Raw genomic sequence first — 10,012 nt, forward strand, 5'->3', positions numbered from 1 at the left:
TATATTTGTATTATACAAATTACTTTCCATATATTTACATTTCCTGTTTTTGTTGTACATCTGGTATGTCAATAATCCCAGCCATTTTTGTGGCTTAGCACTCTTAGCCAACTTTTCCCTGAAGACATGCCCTCAGGTGCCAGTTTGCTATTCCTTCCCATGTGGACACCACTGTATGGTCCCCTATTGCCTCTTTTCTTCGGTGACTTCAGATGAAAGGCATACAGTGGCTGAGCTTGGGAGATACACTATCACTGTGGGCTATGCAAGCATGAGGACACTCCAGTGACTCAGATGGGGGTAGGGCAGAGTGGTGTGGCTATTCATGCAGTGTGAGAGGTGGGCCTTACTGAACAAAAGCGGAATCTTTTGAGCACTATGGATGTTATCTCTGCTACTGCCAAAGACTGGCACTCACTGCTGCAGCAATGACAAAGGCTCTGAAAACCTTGTCCTCCAGGCAATCAGTGGTACAGAGGGATAGGCTATGAAAGAACCTGCAACACACACTCTGTAACACGCATATCCAATTCAGACAGCAGTGCATGATGTGTTTGTCAACACATGCAACTATGTAGATGTGCAGTAGGAAGAACTGTCTTGTTCTCTGCTAATGCAGTGCATGATCAGGAGTGGAATTGGGCCAGTGCTTACACTGTTCTGTACATGGTCCTCTTTGAATGGGGGTTCCCATGTGGCAGAACAATGCCTAGAGCCTGGACTTTACTCCAACTGTAGCTTGCAACTGTGAACATGGTAACAGACTTCTAGTTGCTCAAGACTTGCTGTGTATCCCTTTGTAGTTCCAGCAGCATCAAGAGTGGCTGTGTTACCTCCTTGCCTTGACAGTGACTAGTGGCAGTGAAGAAGGGTGGTAGGAACCAAGTGGGTACCTGTCTTCAGTCCTGATATTGATGTGAGTCCACATGAGGGTGACTAGGCTCTGGGTCTCAGAAGACAAAAGCCACAGCATCCAGGTTCTCTAGGGTGATATGCTCTGTTCCCTTTTATGTCTCAGCACCCAGTACTTTTTGTTCAGGGTACTCAGTAAGCTAATAATCACTCCACTGGGTTAACTTGGGTTTATGAGGCAGTTGCCTCTAACTCCACACAATAGGAACATTCTGAAGTTCCTGACTCCTAAGTCAGTAAGATAATAACTCAGTTTTCAGTGGCTACAGCACCCTTGGGGTTTGCTGGGAGATGTTATGAAAACTGTCTCCTCCCCTTTCATACCATTGGTACTCCAAGTTTGTACTTTCATTCTGGGAAGACACAAAGGAGAAACAGTGGAACTTGGTATATGCGGCCACAGACTGAGAAAAAGGTAGCTTCTTATACTGTCAATCAGACATTAAAGAAGCATTGATTGTACTATGCCAGTGATGGCTAACCTTAGAGCTTTCATTGATACAAATGGTCCCTGTGGCATGGGTTCACCACCACTGTTTACACTGACCACGCTGATCCCATCATATGATCAGAAACAATAAGGCCCCACTCAACCTGAAAATTCAGGACAAGTAAACAGCATTAACTAGAGAAATTTTCCAAGTATTATGTGGTCTATCTTTATATTCTAGATTTATTATTTTTTCAGAGTATATCTTTGCAAAGTAAATGTCCTTAGCACATAAGTAGATTTTATTCCTTGATTATCCACATTTTAATGTTGCTTTTTCCTCCCAAATGTATTGACTACAATATTATACAGCAAGGATAAATGGGCAGTTGTTTTTGCTTCTGATTTTACTAGAAATAGAAATCAGAATTTCTCTTTATGCCACACTTTAAATATAAAGCGGGAAGGATATTATGTATCTATAAATATATATTCTGTTTATATTTGATGCAAAAACTTTATACCAGCATATATATATATATATATATATATGTATATGTATGTATATATATACAATGTTTTTCTATTTCTGTTTTAGAAGATGTTTTATCTGGGCTAACACTGATTTTGACTATGCAAAAGTAGTTTCAATGAATTAAATAATTGAAGTTCTTTTTCACATACATATTATTATGATTAATTTTATGAGACTTTTTCTGATATTGACACTTTTGGTCCATTCCTGATTTATATAATTGTTTTCATGGAGTTATATTTTTAACATGCACCAGATTCTATATTTTTTATTCAGTTTAAACAATTTTTACTGATTTTCATAAATAAGGACACCCCGTTGTTTTCCCTGTTTTTTTTGTTACTTCTGCCAAAAATTTGTGTGTGTGTTTGTGTATGTGTGTGTGTGTATATATATATATATATATATATATATATTTATTTAGGGTCTCACTACTCTAGTGCTGGGATAACAGGCATGCACCACCATGCCCAGTCCCAATGGCCAACTCAGCACACCTGGGGGCAGGGCTGGCACAGCAAGTGGTGCTGGGGATGGAATCCCTGTCCCTGTGCTTGCCTAAGCAGGGACTTAGTCTGTTGAGCTACCTCGCTGGCCTTACTTCTGCGAGTTTTAGTGAGTTATGGGGTAGCTCTGTAAACATGGGAATTTTTGTCAGAATCATATTACATTAGTAGATTAATTTGTGAAAATTATTCCTACATTTCTTTCTGCCTACCTGCCAGAGAGCAGGTGCCTCTGTTCCTTGGGAGTTGATCCAATTCAGCTGTGAATAGGTCTGTACTTTGTACCTTCAAAAGAGATTAAGTTGATATCTTTCTCCATATCAGAATGGCATCTTATGTTTAGAGTTTCTATTACTTTAAATTACTTTAAAAGTCTTAAGAGTATAAATCACTTGATGTCTCTTGAAATAATGTTTACATTTTCTTTTAATGTAATGTATACAGTTCTATACATTACTGCAAAATCCTGCGATATAGTGAAAAATTTGTGACAATTTAGATTAATATATCTTGAAAATCCAAACAACAGTGAGTACATGAAAGTCAAACTGTAAAATAGCAAGAGACTACTGTACATGAATATTTGTGAAAAAATATATAATTTTTAAATGTAAGTAACATTGCTATCAGCTCATTTACTGAGGCATTTAAAAATTACTCTCTCAGTTATTTTGAAGTATGTTATAAATTGTTATGCAATACAATCACCCCTGCTGTGTATAGATCTCAAACCTTCTCATCTGAAATGGTCTTTTCCTCACCAACTCTTTATTAACCTCCCTCACCTTTATCATTAGACTGGTAATGAGCACTGCTTTCTTACTTCTCTAAGTTTAAATTTTTAGATCCAGGTATCAGTAATATCACGGGGTGTGTGGCTTTCTGTGGCTAGTTTATTTCACATGGCACAGTGTTCCACAAATCCATCCACGTTTTTGCTAGTGACAGGGTTTGTCCCCTTATAAATTCTGGCTAGAATTTCCTTGTGGATAGACCACACTTTTATTACAAATTCTTCTCCAGTGTATGTGTGCACTGATTCCATTTCTTTGCTCTTATGAAAACAACATTACAATGTACATTGGAGGCAAATAATCTGCGAGCACACAGATTTTAATCCCTCTGAATATATTTCCCTAAGTAGAATCACAAGGCTACATAATAATTCTATTTTTAATTTCTTAAGGGTCTTCCACACTGTTTCCTATGATGGCTGCACTAAATACTTTCCTGCAACAGTGTACAAAATGCTCTCCTTTCTCTGAATCCACTCTGATAGCTACTACTTTTTAATTGTTTTAATAAAAGCTATAGCTATGAGACAATTTGTTGTGGTTTTAATTTACACTTTCTGAATGATTAGTGCTGAGGAGCATTTTCTCAGTACTTATTGCCACTTGTACATCTTCTTTTTAGAAATGTCTGTTCAATTCCATTTTGTGAGCTTGAGTGGATTTTTATTTACCTTAATTTACTTTTTATTAGTATACATTTGAGATATATAATGTTGTGTGTATACACAATGGAATATTATTCAGCCATAAATAAGGATAAATAAGTTTGAGACATTTGATGAAAAATGAGTGAGTCTAAAACCAGATGATAAAGGAAGTGAATAAGATACATCAGATTAAATATTGCATGATTTCTCTTACATATGAAATCCAAAACATAAAAAAGCACAAATTAATGTTCCCTTGGTTTGAATGAGTTTATTTTCGCGATGGAATTTGATTTCCTTAAGTATGTTGAATACTAACCCTTTATCAGAACTATGGCCTACAAATACTTTTCCCCATTCTATGGGTTGGTAATTTTTTTAAATTTTGAAATAAGTCAAAAATGTATTCATGGTTCAGGGAAAGAAAAAAGTTGTATAAATATTTTAATATTAAATTTACTGAGACATTATATAATTAATACAAGTTATCTTTGGCCTCTACAATTATGAAAGGTCCTCAAAGTATTGGCCATTGGCTTCCAGGCATTTATTAATATGGCAAATTGCTGCTTGGGTAACCTGGATCACAGTGTTCATTTATTTTGCTGCACATGCACTTTTAATTTCTTTTCTGAGAGCAAGCAGTGTTGTGGGTATTTTACAACATAAGACATTCTCTAAGTTGAAAAAGTATACTAATTTTCTTCTCCTCCAGTGTGTATACATTTTTTGGTGGGCTCTGTATATATACACTTCTTGCTTGAGTTTTGGGAATTGAAAAATTACCTAGACTAATTCCTTCCATGGATATTTTACCTGATGCTTTCTTTTGTTAGTTTTACAATTTCTGTCCTATACTGAAGCACTTATTTCACTTTAAATTTATTTTTATATATGGTATTTTTCTTCCTGTATTTAGAGAAGGGTCTACAAGGTGTTCAGGGTCTCATTACTAGATTGGACTTGTAGCGATCCACCCATTTATAGCCTCCCAAGAGCTGGGATCACAGGAGCACGCCACCACACCCAGTCTCAATTGCCAGTTTCAATGCGCCCTGAAGGCAGGAAGCATGGCATGCCCAGGGATCGAACCCCCGGCTCCTGCGCCTGCTTGCAGGCACTTTAATCAGCTAAGCTATTTGGCCGGCCCTATATCTGGTATTAAACAAGAGTCCAGTTTCATTCTTTCACTTGCAGATATATATTTTCCCCAATAACATTTGTAGAAGAAACTGTTCTTTTCCCATGCTTTGTAGAAACTTTATCAGAAATCAACTGACTGTAAGTGTAGAGTTATTTTAGAGCCTAATCTCCGGTTTGATTAGTTGTGTGTCTATTCCTCTGCCGACACTATGATGTTTTGGTTAGAATCCATTTACACTGTGTTTTAAAATCAGGATGTTTCCAGCTTTGTTCTTTCCCCAAAAATTGTTTTTGCCATTCAGCACTGATTAGAGTTCCATATAAATTTAAGAGCAATAGATTTGTCTGGGGAAAAAAGACTACAAAAATTTTCAAGAGAATCCGTCAGGTGTGCATGGGCATTTTAACAATAGTTTACAGTTCATCAACATTTTTCATTGGTGTGTTTTCTCTAATTTCTGTCAGCTGGTGTTTTCTAATTTATGATATTAAGATCTTTAACCTCCCTGACTAAGTGTGCATCTAAGTATTTAATTTTTTGCTTCAGTTGTAAATGTGAACTTAATTTATGGGTCCTCATTCCTCTCTCTGATCCCTGACTACTGTGATTTGAGCAGCTCCTCCTGGGTCGGGCCCTTTCACACACTGTTTCTGCATTAGAACCTGCCAGCTGTGAGCTGAACCCTTGAAACTTTCAAGCAACATAAACTGGCTTCCTTTAAGTTTGGCCAGTTGAGTATAGTGCCTCGGTGACTGCAAAGCCCCAAAGACGTCTGCTCTCAGACTTTGGCCAAACTGCATGCCAGTTTCTCTCTAGTTATGAGCATCTTTGAAGGGGAGGCTTCTTTTTTTGCCTGGAGACTGTTAGAAACAGTATGATGAACAGGTCAGGCAAGGCATTGAGCAGGGCCAGGAGGTGGCTTGGGTTTCCACTGATAGCTTCCTAGGCTGCTCCTTCCAGATATTTGCACCACACCATGAGGAGGTCGGGTTCATTCCAGCCTGGCAGGGAAACATCGAGCTCCAGGCAGAAGGCCCACGTTTGGCATTACAGTGATGAAGTTGCCATCACCTCGCTTTCTTGGATCAAACCGAAGCTGCACAGAGGCTTGATCTCTGCTGTTGTCCTCCACACTTTGTCAACTTGCCCAGTGCCTCCGCCACACATACCTGATCTTACACACTCAGGTACTAAGTGTCAGTGAGAAGGCTTCCCTTTACTGACTATTGAAGTCATGGATCATTGTTTTAAATTCTCAGGCTATGCAACAAATTTTGAAGGGTTTCATTAGTGCATCTGTATCTGATTTTCAATTTACATTGCAGCTGACCCCTTCTTTCACTGTCCATTATCAGAGTATGGCTGTTGTTTGTGATTGCTCTGCAGTCCCAACTGAAACCATGATAAAATGCATTTGTAGAGCAGTTATGTAGTTCTAGAAACCATTCTGAACTTTTACCATATGAAGTAAAGACATACTCTTATTCTATAGATGAGGAAAAGGAAGTGAAGAATCATTAAAGGAGTTGTCCCGGATCTTGCAACCAGTAAGGGACACATTCAGAATTATATTTTTGGCAGTTTGGCTATATCCTTTTCTAATTACTATTATTATTTATTTATTTATTTATTTATTTATTTATTTTTCAGAACAGGGGATTGAACTCAGGCCTTTGCGCTTGCCAGGGAAGCGCTTATTGCACTGAGCCATCTCCCCGGCCCCACTACTATTCTATTCTTATCCCACTTTTTAAATTTATTTCAGGATATACAGGCCTTATTTTAGAAATTTTTCAATTGAACCCTCCATATTTTAAATTTAAAATTTCAATGGAAATCTTTATTTTAAATAGTGAAAGCATTTTAATTTTTAAAAGCTCTGCATAAAAAGGATAGCCCAAATTCAGAATTTTATGCTGTCATTACATCCTGCTTATTTCCACAATTTTAGGGGCTAAATATAAGAGTATAGTCCATGGATAAATATATGTCATGGTTTCCTTCTAGTTGTCCCCCCAAAGGCTCATGTAAATCATGGGGCGGACTTACTTCTAAAGTGTATGATTAACTCATGATCCACTAGGATTATAGGTATGAGTACTTCTGGGGTTATGGGTCTGAGTACTGCTGGGATTATGGGTGTGAATGCTACACACAGCCTGGGGCAGGTAGCCTGAATGTAACCGAAGAGAGACAGAGAGACAGACTTGTGACTACTCCTCCCATTTTGTTCTTGCTCTTTGCTGCTGCCATGAAAGGCAGCTCTCTGCCATGTGCCAGCCTGCTGGAGCCAGCTGAGCATGGACTGAACCTCCAGTAACTGTGAGCTAAATAAACATTTCCTTCCCTAGTTTTCAGTGTCAGCATTTGTCCCAGCAATAAGAGAGGAGTAACTGAGACAGTATATAATTTTTTTTTTTTTTGTAGAACCAGGGATTGAACTCAGACCCTTGTGCTTGCCAAGGAAGCACTTATTCCACTGAGCCATCTCTCTGGCTCCCTAAAATGTTTTTAGTTTTTAGTGATTTTGTACTTCTCAAGTTTTATTTATACTTTTATCTATAATATATTCTCTGTAAAAGGACTTAAATACTTTCAAAGTAACAAATAACTTATAAAAAAGAAACTGAAAAAGTTCTAAAATAGTTCTCATCTACAATATAAAATACATATCTTCTTTGAATATATAATAACTGGATTAATAAAATTAATTGTGGCTCTTTAATAGATTGAAATATAAAACAGCTTTGAAAAGAAATGTCTGTATTAAGAAAAAAATCTTCAAGACCAATTATAGGTAAGATAATAGTATTACTTTGCAAAAGAAATATGCATCATCCTATTTGTGTCATATTTTTCAACAAATGATAGCCAAATTACAATGTACTTCATAAAAAAGGCTGCGAACTGTATGCAATATAATACTGATGGTAATATTAATTTGGAGATATTTCAGGATTTTTTTCACATTTTACATTTTATATATTTTAAGTTTTCTGTGAATTATCTGTATTAGTAAAGATATATTTCTAATTAGGACAATAGTTTGGAAACACTGTAATTTAATCAAGCTATAGGCCATAAAATTTTGGTATATCAAATAGAAAAGTCTAACCCAAAAAAGAAAGTAGATGAAGTTATTTCTAAGGATGATGGGGGAGCGCACATCCGGATGGAATGCTATGTACTTCAAACTGAAAATCCACTAAAAAAAAAATTAAAAACAAATTTTTTTTAAAAAAGATAAATTTAATACAGTCCCAGAATAGTGAGTTTACTCTGGTTTCTCTAAGAAACTGAAAACCTATTTCAAAGTGTGTTTACAACTTGTGCTGCCAGGTTGTAAGTAATGAAGAAGCTGCAGCAATTTCTCTGTCTAGGAGGGCCGTGGAGCCCACTGATGACTGGGAAGTGCTTCTGCTTGGGGCTTCCAGGGAGTAGTGAGGAGACTTTAACTGAGTAGTTCTCGAAGGACTGGAACCCAGGCAAGGCTCATGGAACAGTTTTGAATTTCCTTGTGCCACACCTCAGAAGCCACTGCTGTTGGGACATCTAGTGACAGTAAGAGAGAACACTTAGCACAGAGAGCAACAATAATGAAGCAGACAGGACAGATCACAGCACCCAAACACCAACATATTAGGGAGAAGAAAGGGGAAAAATACCGAAACTGAAAATCTATTCCACTGAAACCCTCTCTCAATTTTTTTTTAAAAGGAAATTATAAGAAGATTAGGTCTAGGCCAGCGAGATAGCTCAGCAGACTAACCACCGCCTTAGGCAAGTGCAAGGACCGGGGTTCCCTCCCCACTAAGCCACCACAGACACTGCACATGGTGGCCTGTGCAAGCTTGTAATCCCAGCACAGTGTAGGCTAAAAACAAGTCTGAGCTCCGTAGTGAGACCTGTACCAAACACATAAAAAAAAAAAAAAAAAAAAAAAAAGCCTGTAATTCAGTGGAAATTCCCTGGGTTCAGTCCCTAGTACTACTGCCAGCACCACCAATAAACAAGCAAACAAAAAATCTAGTAGATCAAAGACTAACTAAAAGGGGCCAGGAGATGGCTCAGTAGAACAAGCGCTTCCCTGGTAAGTGCAAGGGTCTGAGTTCAATTCCCGGTTCTGCAAAAAAAAAGAAAAACAAAAAAGAAAAGAGAAAGAAAAAGGAAAAAAAAAAGGAAGAAAGACTAACTAAAATGTTGAAAAAATGAATTCATGTTTATAAGTATAAAGACACTAACACTATATATTACTTGAAGAAAAATTAAAATGGTAACTTAAAATAAGCCAATATTTTTCTTCATATTTTTTAATGAGAAAGTTAAACACACTTTTAAAACCATCTAAATTCATCAAAACATATAAAAATTTCCAGTATCAATAAACCATTCAAAATTAGCACACTATGAAACAGTAAAATAAATATTACCTTATAGAAATAATAAAATCTGCAACCATTTTCAGAAATATACTCATGTCTATAAACATATTTGATTTTTAAACTATCACAAAGAATATTGATATAAACAATTTTTCTGTAGCTTTGGTTGTATTCATGACTAATGAGGTCAGTTAAATTCCTGAAAAGATATAATCTTGTCAGTAAGCACATGAAGTTAGCACAATGTGATAGCACACACCTACAATCCCAGCACCTGGCAGGCCAAGGCAGGAGGATCACAGTGAGTCAGAAGGCAGCCTGGGGCTGTGTACTGGATTCCAAGCCAACAGGAACTACATAATAAGAGTCTATCTCAAAAAACCAAAAAGAAAGAAAAAACAAATATCATATAATGTTAAAACCAAGGGTGCCTACCAAAATAAGATGAAATATAAATTGATTATAAAGCTTTTTTTTTTTTTATTTTAGGGAAAGGTCTACAAGGTGTTCAGGGTCTCACTACTAGATTGGACACATAGTGATCTGCCTCTTTACAGCCACCCAAGAACTGGGATTACAGGCACACACCATCACATCCAGTCTCAATTGCCATATCAGAGTGCCCTGGGGGTGGGGCTGGCTTGCCAAGCCCAGGGGTTGAA

The sequence above is a fragment of the Octodon degus genome, unplaced genomic scaffold, assembly GCF_000260255.1.
Source record: "Octodon degus isolate 3935 unplaced genomic scaffold, OctDeg1.0 scaffold00040, whole genome shotgun sequence".
NCBI classification, from domain to species: domain Eukaryota; kingdom Metazoa; phylum Chordata; class Mammalia; order Rodentia; family Octodontidae; genus Octodon; species Octodon degus.